This window comes from Suncus etruscus, chromosome 10 (genome assembly GCF_024139225.1).
Source record: "Suncus etruscus isolate mSunEtr1 chromosome 10, mSunEtr1.pri.cur, whole genome shotgun sequence".
In the NCBI taxonomy this organism is placed as follows: Eukaryota; Metazoa; Chordata; class Mammalia; order Eulipotyphla; family Soricidae; genus Suncus; species Suncus etruscus.
Window position 1 is genome coordinate 26,150,358 of NC_064857.1, and position 12,659 is coordinate 26,163,016.

The following is a 12,659-nucleotide window of genomic DNA, read 5'->3' on the forward strand; positions in this document are numbered from 1 at the left end:
CTGAGGAGATGCATACAATGGTGTGATGCACAGTGAGTGGAAAAATATTCCAAGGTAGCTGTCTTGGTAAGAAACACATAGCAGGGCTGTTTGATCTGCACCCTGAGGTATTCTGGGGTTACTCTCAGTGATGCCCGGAAGATCACATGGTACAGAGGCTGAACCCTGAGAACCTTCCTGCAAAGCCTGGCCTTCCATCAGCTGCACTGTCTCACTGGCCCTCTGCTGACTTTGTATGGTGCCCTGTTACTGGCTGAGTCTTGGACCCAGAACCCCAGAGAAGAGTGTGTAAAGAGTGCTTGGGTAAATATCAGAACTTTCACACACACACACACCCCCAAAAAAAGTGAAACCTCAGTCCTACTAGCACAAGCACCACAGCTTCCAGTCACGCCACACATCACACCCCACTACAACTCGACCTCATCAGCATTCTTCAGTCACAGAGCCACATTGTATGCAGTATATAAAATTAAAAACTACCTGTCCTCTGCCTCAGTTAGAACCGCTGCTCTGGATCAATGTGCAAGGTTCTGGGCTGGTTTATAGGTGTAAAAAGTTGCATGCTAACCAAGTACCAAAGTCTGAAATAACTCAAAAAATGAGAGCGCTAAAGTGACACTACAGCGGGTTGGGCACTTGTTTTCCATGCAGCCAACTCCAGCAGCATGATTTCTAGTCATCCCATAGGGTCCTCGCACCCCACCAGGAGTGGTTACTGAACTCAGAGCACTGCTGGGTATGACCCCACTCCCTACCCCTCAAATCATAGCACCACTTGCTATAAAAGAAAAGCAGCTTAGCAGTAAATTGTCTATCCAAAATTAAGGAAAACAAACCAGGAAAGCAATTGTTTTAATTTGGGGGGCGGGGTGTCACACCCAGTGACTTTTCAGGAGCTACTCCTGACAGCGTGACTACTTGTGATTTGCAATCACAAGGACAGAACTCTCCAGAATCCAATCTCAGGGCCAGAGCAGTAGTATAGTGGGTAGTGCACTTGCCTTGCACACAACTGACCTGGGTTCACTAACCAGATTCCCCTCCAAGTATACTGCCAGGAGTTATTCCTGAATGTAAGCAAGGAGTTTTAACCCCTTGAGCACTGCCTAGTGGGAGAGAAAAAAAATTGTTTTTGTCAAATCAGTTCGCTTTTGTCTTCACTCACCTCGTGTGCTAAAACCTTTGGTGGAATTTTAGATAATTTGCCCCCAGCTCCCTTAGTCTAACCTTTGTAAATATTCCTAGATAGTTGTCCTTCAACATTTGGCCTGTGCAGACAAGTGTATACCATGCTTCCCCACTGGGGGGCCCCAAGACACTAACTCACAGCGTACAGAGTTGATTTGCTTCCTCCCAGAACTGCTCCTGAGAACTAACAGGTCGTGGTCAGCATGTGTTTTTCAACTTTTGGCCCTTTATTTCATTCCCAAAATTGGCCATTTTCCCCCCTTCCTGATGTTTATAGAAATCCACTGTCACAACAACATCCTAGCAGTAATTTCTTGACAACGGGAGCCATCTTAAACAACTATATTTAGACTGAAAGTATCACAATGAATTAAAAAAAAAAGGCATGGGAAATAAATTCTACCTAAAAAGTAAATTCCTTGAGCTGGAGAGAGCATACAGATGAAAGGGTGCTTGCCTTGCATACAACTAACTCCAGTCTCATCTCCAGAACCCCACAAGGTCCACAAAGCCTGTCAAAAAATGATCCCTGAGCAAAGAATCAGGAAGTTCAGGAAGTCCTGAATGAACACTGCTGGATGTGGCCCAAAAAGAAAACAAAAAAGTGAGTGCTAGAGCTCATGTCACTCTTCTGTTGAATTCCTGAATTTATCCTATAAAATATAACAAAAATTAAATGGTTTTAGTCAAGGATTAAATTGCTTTGCCTGCATGACTAAAACCAGTTTGATCCCTGGCACTGATCACTCACATTGACTCTATATATTTTCTTAGAATAATATAAAACTACTGGAGAGCTAGTGGAAACTGAGAATACCTGAGAAAGTACTTACCTTGTGCAGTGGGGAGCAGTGCTCAGGAGGCCTGGCAAGAGCACCAGTGACTGACTCTTAGTTACTCAGATGATTCAAAGCAAAAGCCTAAGGATGCAGTGTTGCTTGGGCCCTAAGATTACTGGGCATTACCCAAGTCACCCCAATATAGGGGACTTCAGAGCCACACCTGTTAGTGCTTGGGGACCTCTAGGGCTAGACCTGATGGTACTCAGGGGATCATGTGGTACCGGAAATCAAGTCTGGGACAAGCTCATAATAGATGCCACTAACCATTGTATACTCCTGGCCCCCCAATTCCTCAGATTTTACTTTATATCTATTGCTATAGACAGAAAGTTTGTATCCCCCTAAAGTTCATATCTTAAACTCAAACTCCCTGGAGATAGTTCAAGATGGCAGTCTAGAGAAATGCTGGCTTTTACTCCTTCCATGTCACCGGGGTTTGGGGCATACAGCTAGGTCACCATTCTCTCTGGGAATGATCTAAGACTTCGCTGGTCAGCGAAGTATATAAGCTGATGAGACAAAAGGTCCACAGCAAAACAAGTAGAGGAGAAGAACACATGGTCTCTCTGAAAAATTCTGCCCCACTTGCAACCCTTAATTGGGAGAGATCTCATAAATACAAGCTTCTCCCTGAGGAATGAGAGGTCTGTTATTCATAACAGGCACCCCAACTCTTGGATCTATACCAGAAGAGAAAGATAACCTCCCGGTGCCCCATAATAGGCACCACAACTCTTGGATCTATACCAGAAGAGAGATAACCCCTGCAAAAAAGAATATGTATATATAAATATGTAAATATGTTAAAATATATATATAAAACCAGGAGACTCTAGAAGTGCAGAAGAATAAGTCTCCTTAAGAACATGCAAAAACCAATAATACAGTGCAGTTGTATATTGCTGACCCAGGTTGGACCTCTGTTACCTAATAGGATCCCCAAAGTACCACCAGAAATTAGCCCTTAACATTACCACATGTGAGCAGAACCTCCTCATATTTACCCCCAAAATACATATAAAATCTAGGCAGGTAGTGGGGTGATAAAATGACTTTAAGAAGTAATCAAGGGCCCGGAGAGATAGCACAGCGGTGTTTGCCTTGCAAACAGCCGACCCAGGACCAAAGGTGGTTGGTTCGAATCCCGGTGTCCCATATGGTCCCCCGTGCCTGCCAGGAGCTATTTCTGAGCAGACAGCCAGGAGTCACCCCTGAGCACTGCCGGGTGTGGCCCAAAAACCGAAAGGAAAAAAAAAGAAGTAATCAAAAAAATTTTTGCAGGGGCCGGAGAGAGTACAATGGACAGGGCACTTGCCTTGCATGCAGTCAACCTGGGTTCAATAACCAGCATCCCATGTGGTGCCATGAGCACTACCAGGAGTGATTTCAGAGTGCAAAGGTCAGTAATGCCAAGCATGACCCAAAAGAAAATAAAATCCATTTTCTGAGTCCAGTGGACAGTGAAAAATCACCCCACACACCTATCTCCAACCCCAGGTGAATGAGTCTGAATCAGGGTTCCATATGAAATATTATTCCAAACCAGGCCAAGGGTGAAACATGTATATTCTGGCAGTCTTCTATCTACTATCTTCCCTTGCTACCTGCCAGAACTGCCATTTTTATTGAGTGCAGAGACCACCCTTGAGTGGAGCAGTAAGGACAATGTAAGGATAGTCTATCCTGAGCCAATGCCACTCAGGTTTACAAGTAAGACAGTCTCTGTTTTGGGATAAATTCAAGTTGTAAACAAACATACAAAGGAACCAGGGATGATCTTTGTTTTAGGTAAAATAAGATGTAACCTAACAGAACAGCCTAGGGGGCTTAGTGCAGCTGCCTTGCATATGGTCACAAATTCAAATCCAGTGTCCTATATGCTTGAAGCATGGTCCTCGCAGCCTTGCTATTTGAGTAGCTGTCTGCCTTCCCCAGCTATATATATTATATATATATACCACAAGCTATATCCACAGAAAGGGGAACAACCTTCCACAAACCCCATAGCTAACAAGATGTGAGTACCATGAGGAAGAAGTGTAGCTTCTGGTGGGCACTACACTGCCCCACCTAGCATCACATCATGATCTGTGTGAATTAACAAAGGGTATAAGACCCTAAATACAGTCGCAAATTAATTAACAGATTAATATGCCGCAGGAACGTTGTGGCAAGTGTGTGAACACCACAGCCATGAGTAAGCATAACCCTAGACATCATAACATCAACAGTACCAGTATAGCAGGCAGGGCCTTGCATACAGCTGATGTGGGCTCAATCCCTGATCTCCCAAACCCTACCAGGAGTGATCCCTGAGTGTAAAGCCAAGAATAAGCCCTGAAGACTGCCAAGTGTGATCAAATAAATAAACAACCAAATAAATAAAAAAGTTACCCTATAATGTCCTATTAAATGACATTTGGAAGTTGGGCTTTGGGCAGATGATTAAGACATGAAAATGAACTGGAGAGAAAGTACAGGGGTTAAGTACAGGAATTGACTTTGCAAGTGGTCAACACAGGTTAGAACTAACAGAGCAAATGCTCGTATGATAACACCATCGATTATCTCTGAGCACAAAGCCAGGAGTAATTTAGAAGAACCACTGGCTAGAACTCAGAAACCAAGACAAATAAAATACTGAAGGGCCAGGTAGTTCAATGATCTAGTTATAAGCTTTGCATATAGGAGGCCTAGATCTGATCCTCAGTACCGTGTGGTCCCTTAAGCACTGCTGGGAAGCACCCAATATTGAGCTGGGAGTAGCCTTCAAGAAATGCTGGGGGCCGGGCGGTGGCACTAAAGGTAAGGTGCCTGCCTTGCCTGCGCTAACCTTGGACGGACCGCGGTTCGATCCCCCGGTGTCCCATATGGTCCCCCAAGCCAGGAGCAACTTCTGAGCACATAGCCAGGAGTAACCCCTGAGCGTTACTGGGTGTGGCCCAAAAACCAAAAAAAAAAAAAAAAAAGAAATGCTGAGTGTGATCCCAAACACAAGGAAAAACACTATTGCAGTACTAGAATAAAGAGGAATTTCATTTACATTACCTCTCCTACCACCACATCATCGTGGAAGGAAAATAAAGCTTGACTTGTAAAATAATAAATAATATAGCTCTATTTATTTTCCTGTTGGATTTAATGCCAATTGGTGCCATATTTTCTCTGAGCCCCAAATTCACTCAGGGCCTTATTATAGTATCTGAGCCCTTTAAATAATTGCCAGTTGGTGCTGGAGCTTTTTGTCACCAGATGGCGCTGCAGAGACCAAGAAGGAAGAAAGATCTTCGCTTTCTGCTTTCTGTTCAGTAGTTTCGGGTGTGCCTTATATTAAGGAACGCAGCTCAGCTCATGGGATGCTGGGAAGCGACTGAAAGATTGAGTGATTTTATCAATGCTATTAGCTTTGATCTTGTTTGCTCTTCCTATGTTCCCTTTGATTCTTTTTTTAATATATATATATATGTATATATATATATATGTATATATGTATATCTTTATTTAAGCACCATGATTACAATCATGTTTGTAGTTGGATTTCAGTCAATAACAGAATACTCCTTCACCAGTGCAACATTCCCACCAATGCCCCCCTTCCTCCCCTACCCTTAATATATATATATATATATATATATGTATATATATATGTATATATGTATATCTTTATTTAAGCACCATGATTACAATCATGTTTGTAGTTGGATTTCAGTCAATAACAGAATACTCCTTCACCAGTGCAACATTCCCACCACCAATGCCCCCCTTCCTCCCCTACCCTTGCCTGTATTCGCAACAGGCATTCTACCTCTCTCATTCTTTAACATTGTCATGCTAGTTGTTAGTGTAGTTATTTCCCTACACTCTTTGTATGTTAGCTTCAAATTGTGAGCCAGTCCTTCCAGCCCTTCCCGTTCTTAACTCTATTGTCTCTAGGCCTTATTATAGTAATGTCTTTAATTTTTCTTAAAACCCATAGATGAGTGAGACTATTCTGTATGCCTCTCTCTCCCTCTGAATAATTTTACTCAGTAATATAGATACCATGTACATCCATGTATAGGAAAATTTCATGATTTTGTCTCTCCTGATGGCTGCATGATATTCCATTGTGTATATGTACCACGGTTTCTTTTATTTCTTTTTTAAATAATAATTTCTTTATTTAAAAACAATGATTACAAAAATGTACATAATTGGGTTTCAATCATCGAATGTACACCCCTCCTTAACAGTGGAACTTTCCCGCCACCAATGGTCCCCATTTCCCTCCTTCCCAATAACACCCTGCCTGTCTTCAGGACAGACATTCTATTTCTCTCTCTCTCTCTCTCACTATCATTGTCACAGTAGTTGTTGGTGCAGTTATTTCTCTAACTGTGTTCACCACTCTTTGTGGTAAGCTTCATATCATGGGCCAGTCCTTCCATTCCACATCTCTATTGCCTTTGGGTATTATTACCATACTGCCTTTTATTTTTCTTACATCCCACAGATGAGACTATTCTGTGTCTATTTCTCTCTCTGACTCATTTCACTCAACATAATAGTTTCCAGTTCATCCATGTATAGGAAAATTTCATGACTTCACTTTTCTTGATGGCTGCATAGTATTCTCCATTGTGTGTGTGTGTGTGTGTGTGTGTATCACCATTTATTTTTTTATTTTTTTATTTTTAATTATGAGAACAAAGATGCAAAGAAAGAGGACAAGGTAAAGTTACAGTGGAAGGACAATCACCCTAAACAGAATTTCAGTAGTCCTATTGCTGATATCTTAACTTTGAACTTTCAGCCAAAGAACATTAAGAAAAATAAACAGAACCTATGTACAATTGCTTTGTCACTCAAGTCCCCAGATTGTAGTACATAATATTTCTTAGCAGCACACAAAGCAATCTAAAGACATAACACTTATGTAACTCCTTAAACATTGAAGGCAAAGTACTTTTTTACATTTCCATGCACATGGATATTAGTTTAAGGTAACCTCAAAAGTTTAAGTGGTTTGTTTCTCTTAAGGATTAGAGTCAAAGGAGCACAGTAAAAAATGTGTTAGAGTTACAATTATTGTTTGCATAGGCCCACCAAAATATGAGGGACATGGTATGGAAAAGCTTTGGCCTAAATACAAGGAGACCCTACCCCTGAAGTTTCCTAGCAAAAGACCAACGGTAGGCTCCAGGCAAACTAATTTGTCCAATCCAGGTCATTGTCTGTAATGCCAATACACTTTTATTTTTCACACAGTCTCTGTAGTTGGTATCATATTTCTGTATTAAAGATCCTGGAATCTGCATATCCTATATTACAGTCAGGATGGTGCAGAGCGTCCTCTCATTTCACCTCACAATTAAAGGTCAATGCAGAGAACCCTATTCTGTAAGCAGGTAGTTGTTGTTGTCAAGACTTCTTAGTGTTAAGGGAAGTCTCTTTTGAGCAGGTCGATGTCAGAGCGTGGTAGTGTCTTCCTGGTAGAGGATTGCTTCCAGGTGTTGTTATAAAAAACCTTGGATGTTTCATAGATACCTTCCCTGGTTCAGGGGTGAATGGAGGATGCCCATTCTTCTGAGCCCTGTGCCAGGTCATAATATCAATGTTCAGGGTGTAAGGCCCCATTGCACTACGAGATTTGTGTGTTCCGATCTCTAATAGATAAGAACTTATTTGTATGTATAGTATTTCCCATTTTAATGTGCCTATGCAAACAAGGAACAATGCCATGTGGCATTATCAGCGCATATGGGGGCCATAAGAACAAGTCCAACAATCCCCATGACATGGTTCATGTCATGACATGGTTCGATCATAAGCATTAAACTGAGGGACTCTTCCACCAAAATTTCTTATTGAACAGCTCACAAATAGAAGACAAGATAAAAAGTGGATAGAATCGTCACGGTAAAAGAATATTTAGAAAGAGTTATAGCTGTTAAAGAAAATACACAAAAAATATTCAAAAGACATATGTGTCCATTTTATGTCTTTTGAAATAGTTGGGGGTTGTTAAATCCAATGCACGAGTTTGGTCTGATTAGAACTGAGTTGTACTGAAGTTAAAAAGGGAAAATGATGGTTGGGGGTGGGAGAGTTAAGGAGTAATAATGAGCTTTGTAGGGGTGTGTGAAAGGGCAGAATCTGTTGGGGAAGGAGGTCGGTCTTGGTGCCTAACAAATTAAAGAACTGAGGGTAAAGAGGGTTAATTAAGGGGAAGATAACGAATCCAGATTGGGATATGAGGGAGTAGAAGGGACTCTGTGTGGAGGAGGGGAAATATATCAGAGGGGTTATATACATTGCATAGATGAATTGTTTATGGTCAGGCTTGGCAGTCAGAGAGGACCACTGTATAGGAAATCACGTCTACATATACACTGATTTTAAAGACCTATTTGAATATTATCCTCCAAATCTAGGGAATTCCATTTTTTTTTCCTAAAATAGTCGAGATAAAGAATATTTTTCGGTGTTGTTAAGTATATATGTAGCATTTGCGTCTGCGCTTTTGAAAATGAATAATAGTAAGAAGAGAAATCCTGAATGGGGTCCAGTCTGGGGTGGAGGGATCTCAGTCCCCTGAACTAAATGGTCAGCCCAGGAGGCCTATGGCTAGCTGTCCTGCCCAGAGCCCCCAACATACCAGCTGAAGAGACACGGAAGAACTGGCATGTGGAGTCTTCCAGGTGCAACCCTGCCTCTGTAGTTTGTGGATGCATACGGAGGAATTTCTCTCCCTCTCCACCCCCCAGGGCCCGATTAACCAGGCCTGGCCCTGAAGACCCACCTGGCATGGGGGGGATCTCAGTCCCCTGGACTAAGTGGTCAGCCCAGGGGGTACCACAGTTTCTTTAGCCATTCATCTGTTGAAGGGCATCTTGGTTGTTTCCAGAGTCTGGCTATAGTGAATAGCGCTGCAATGAATATAGGTGTGAGAAAGGGATTTTGTATTGTATTTTTGTGTTCCTAGGGTATATCCCTAGGAGTGGAATAGCTGGATCATATGGGAATTCAATTTCCAGTGTTTTGAGGAATCTCCATATTGTTTTTCACTAAGGCTGAACTAGATGGCATTCCCACCAGCAATGATTAAGAGTTCCTTCCTTTTGCCTCTTATTAACAAATTCCTGGTTTCTTGAATTCTCTGCTATGGATAATAATGGGAATGGGGGGGATAGTTTAGGGGCAACATTCTGCAAGGCTGGAAATCAAATGCAGGAGCTTTCCTACATGCAAAGCATGCACTCCAGACCTTTGAGCTATTTCCCTGACATGTGATAATTTGGGGATTTTGTTTTGGGACTACACCTGGTGGTGCTGGCCATGTGCTCAGACCATGTCCTGGTTGTACTTGAAAACCATATGTGGTGCCAGGGATTGAGCCTGGGTTGCCCATATGCAAGGCAAAAGCCCTACCTACTGTGCTATCACTCTAGCCCCTAGTCCTAACTTTCTAAGACTTGTTAATGAAACCATGGTGATGGCTAACCTCAGCTTTAACTTTTCCTGTTTCACATTTCATAATTGGCTCAAATTGGATGAAGAATAAAAACATGGTCAACAGTAGAACCCTGGGCCCAGAGAGATAGCACAGCGGCGTTTGCCTTGCAAGCAGCCAATCCAGGACCAAAGGTGGTTGGTTTGAATCCCGGTGTCCCATATGGTCCCCTGTGCCTGCCAGGAGCTATTTCTGAGCAGACAGCCAGGAGTAACCCCTGAGCACTGCCTGGTGTGCCCCCCCCCCAAAAAAAAAACAAAAAAAACCCAAAAAAACAGTAGAACCCTAAAACTCCCTGCCACGAAGGCTGACACATCAAAGATCTGGCCATGGTAGTGTCCCTCAGAAGTTATATTTGCCTTTTGGTTTTTGGGAGGGTTGTTTTGGGGGTTGGTGCAGTTTTGTTTTGGGGTCATACCTGGTTTCGTTTAGAGGTTACTCTTGGCAGCTCTGGGGACCATCTGAGATGTTGGGAATAAAACCTGAATTGGTCATGTACACAGTAAATGTTTTACCTACTATTCTATCATTCCAATCTAAGCCCCCAATATTTGTTTTCTGAAATTCATTATTTCTCTTTTTTTTTTTTTTTTGAATTTTGGGCCACACCTGGTGATACTCAGGGGTTACTCCTGGGTCTGAGCTCAGAAATTGCTCCTGGCTTGGGGGACCATATGGAACACCGGGGGATTGAACCACGGTCCATCCTAAGTCAGCCACATGCAAGGCAAAAACCATACCACTGCGCCATTGCTCTGACCCCTATTATTAAGTTCTTCAGCATTGGTTTTAAGGGGGAGATATCGCTGAAAACTTCCAAAATCAGAGCCTGTAGTTGTTAGGTCTATGGTCTGAGATAGACAGACAAATCTCTGGGGGCTGAGGTGAGTGGAGTGTCAGCAATATCTGACATTAGCAACTCTCCTGGACACAACTCAACCTAACCCCATACCTCCAGCAGCTGAAAATGGTTTTCTTGGGCCAGAAGATAGTATAGCAGGTAAGGAGTTGACCAGAGAGCAATCCCTGGCAACCCATTTTGTCCCCTAAAAGCCATCAGGAAAGACCCCTGAGTATAGAACTGGGAGTAAGCCCTGAGCACAGCCAAAAGTAGCCCCCATTTTTTTCATTGAAAAAAGAAAAGAGGGAATTAGAGCTGGAGCATTAAATAGGTAGAATGTTTGCCTTAAATGCAGCTGAGCCTTTTTTTTTTTTTTTTTGGATTTTGGGTCACACCTAACAGCGTTCAGGAGTTTCTCCTGGCTCTGCTTCCAGAGGTCACTCCTGGCAGGCTCCTCTAAAACCGTATGGGATGCCAGGAATTGAACTGGGGTCTGTCCTGTGTTAGTAATGTGCAAGGCAAATGGTCTATCGCTGTGCTATCTCTCTGGCCCCTGAGACATATTCGATCCCCAGTATCCCTTATAGCCCCCACAAGCACCACCAGGAATGACCCCAGAGTGCAGAGCCGAGAGTAACCCTTGAGCACCACCAGGTGTGGCCCCAAAACCAAAAATAAATAAACAAAAATAAAAAGAATTTAGAGTAGCCTAGAGAGGCCATGAGACAAATCTCTTTGATCTAATACAAGTGTGATTTCAGGGGCCAGAGTGATAAAACAGTGCATTGCATTGCGAACATCCAACCTGGGCTCTATTCCCAGCATCCCAATATCATCTCTTGAGTACCATTAGGAAGGATTCCTGAGGTCAGAGCCAGGAGTAAGTCGTGAGCATACTGGTTGTGGCCCAAAAATAACAAAATAATTTCAGAAAAAAAAAATAATTTCAGATTCCTTGACATCAATCAACACATAGAGAAAAAGATTACTCAGGGTCTTTTTTTGTTTTGTTTTGTTTTGTTTTGTTTTGTTTTGTTTTGTTTTTGGGTCACACCCAGCAGTGCTCAAGGGTTACTCCTGGCTTTACACACAGAAATCGCTTCTGGCAGGCTCGGGGGACCATATGGGATGCCGGGATTCGAACCACCGTCCTTCTACATGCAAGGAGTATCTTGTCTATGTCAAGTAGAGAGTTTAGATATCACCTTCAGGGGCCAGAGCGATGCCACAGTGGTAAGACATTTGCTTTGCATGCAGCCTACCAGAAACTGACCTAGGTTCAATCCCCAGCATCACATATGATCCTTCTAGCCTGCCAAGAGCGATTTCTGAGTACAGAGCTAGGTGACCGCTGAGCACCACTAGGTGTGACTCAAAAACAAACAAAAAATAGATATCATCTTCAGACTCCTATTGAGGTGAAAAGATAGGCAATGGCTTTAATGTATTACCCCCCCCCTTTTTTTTTACAAACAGCCTTAAGGTAGAAACCAAGAATTTGATAAATAAAGGCTAGAATAGATTCTTGTAAACAGATTTAGCTGATCTCATAATGATTACCTATTCCCAACAAAAGTATGTAAATCACGATTTTAATCTTCATTTTAATAATTATTGTAAGGGGCGGGCACTGTAGAGTGCGTAGGGCATTTGCCTTCTACACAGCTGAACTAGATGTGTACAGCACCCCCATTTGGTCCCCAGAAAGCTCCAGAAGTGAGTCCTGAGCTATACCACCAGGTAGTTATAGCACAAGAATGCTCATAGAACCATATATTCAAAAAGCCACAAAGCATCAGAAAGCTGCTACTTTCCAGAAGCAAGGCGTGCCATTTCTTTTTACATTTGTTTGTTTGGGGGCCACAAATGCTCAGGGGGTCTATTCCTGCCTCTGCACTTAGGAATACTCCTGGTGCTATTTGGTGCTACTTGGCAGACCATATGAGATTCAAGGGGATTGAACCAAGGTCAGCCATATGCAAAGCAAGTACATCATTTAACCATCTTTTTTACTTCCTTGGGATCACATCTAGCTAGCATTGTACAGGGCCTACTCCTGGTTCTATGATATGAAGTGCCAGGAAATGAACCTGGGTCAGTTTCATGCAAGGCAAGCACCTTAAACACTATACTATCTCTCTGTACCAATAGTGACGTTGGGATGGGCAACAAGCTAAACTGGGAGGCTGCAGGGCCAGTAATCCAAATAGGGAGCTATTTTTGTTTGTTTGTTTGTGAGCCACACCCAGGATTGCCCAGGACCTATTTGTGATTCTGCACCCAGAGGCCATGC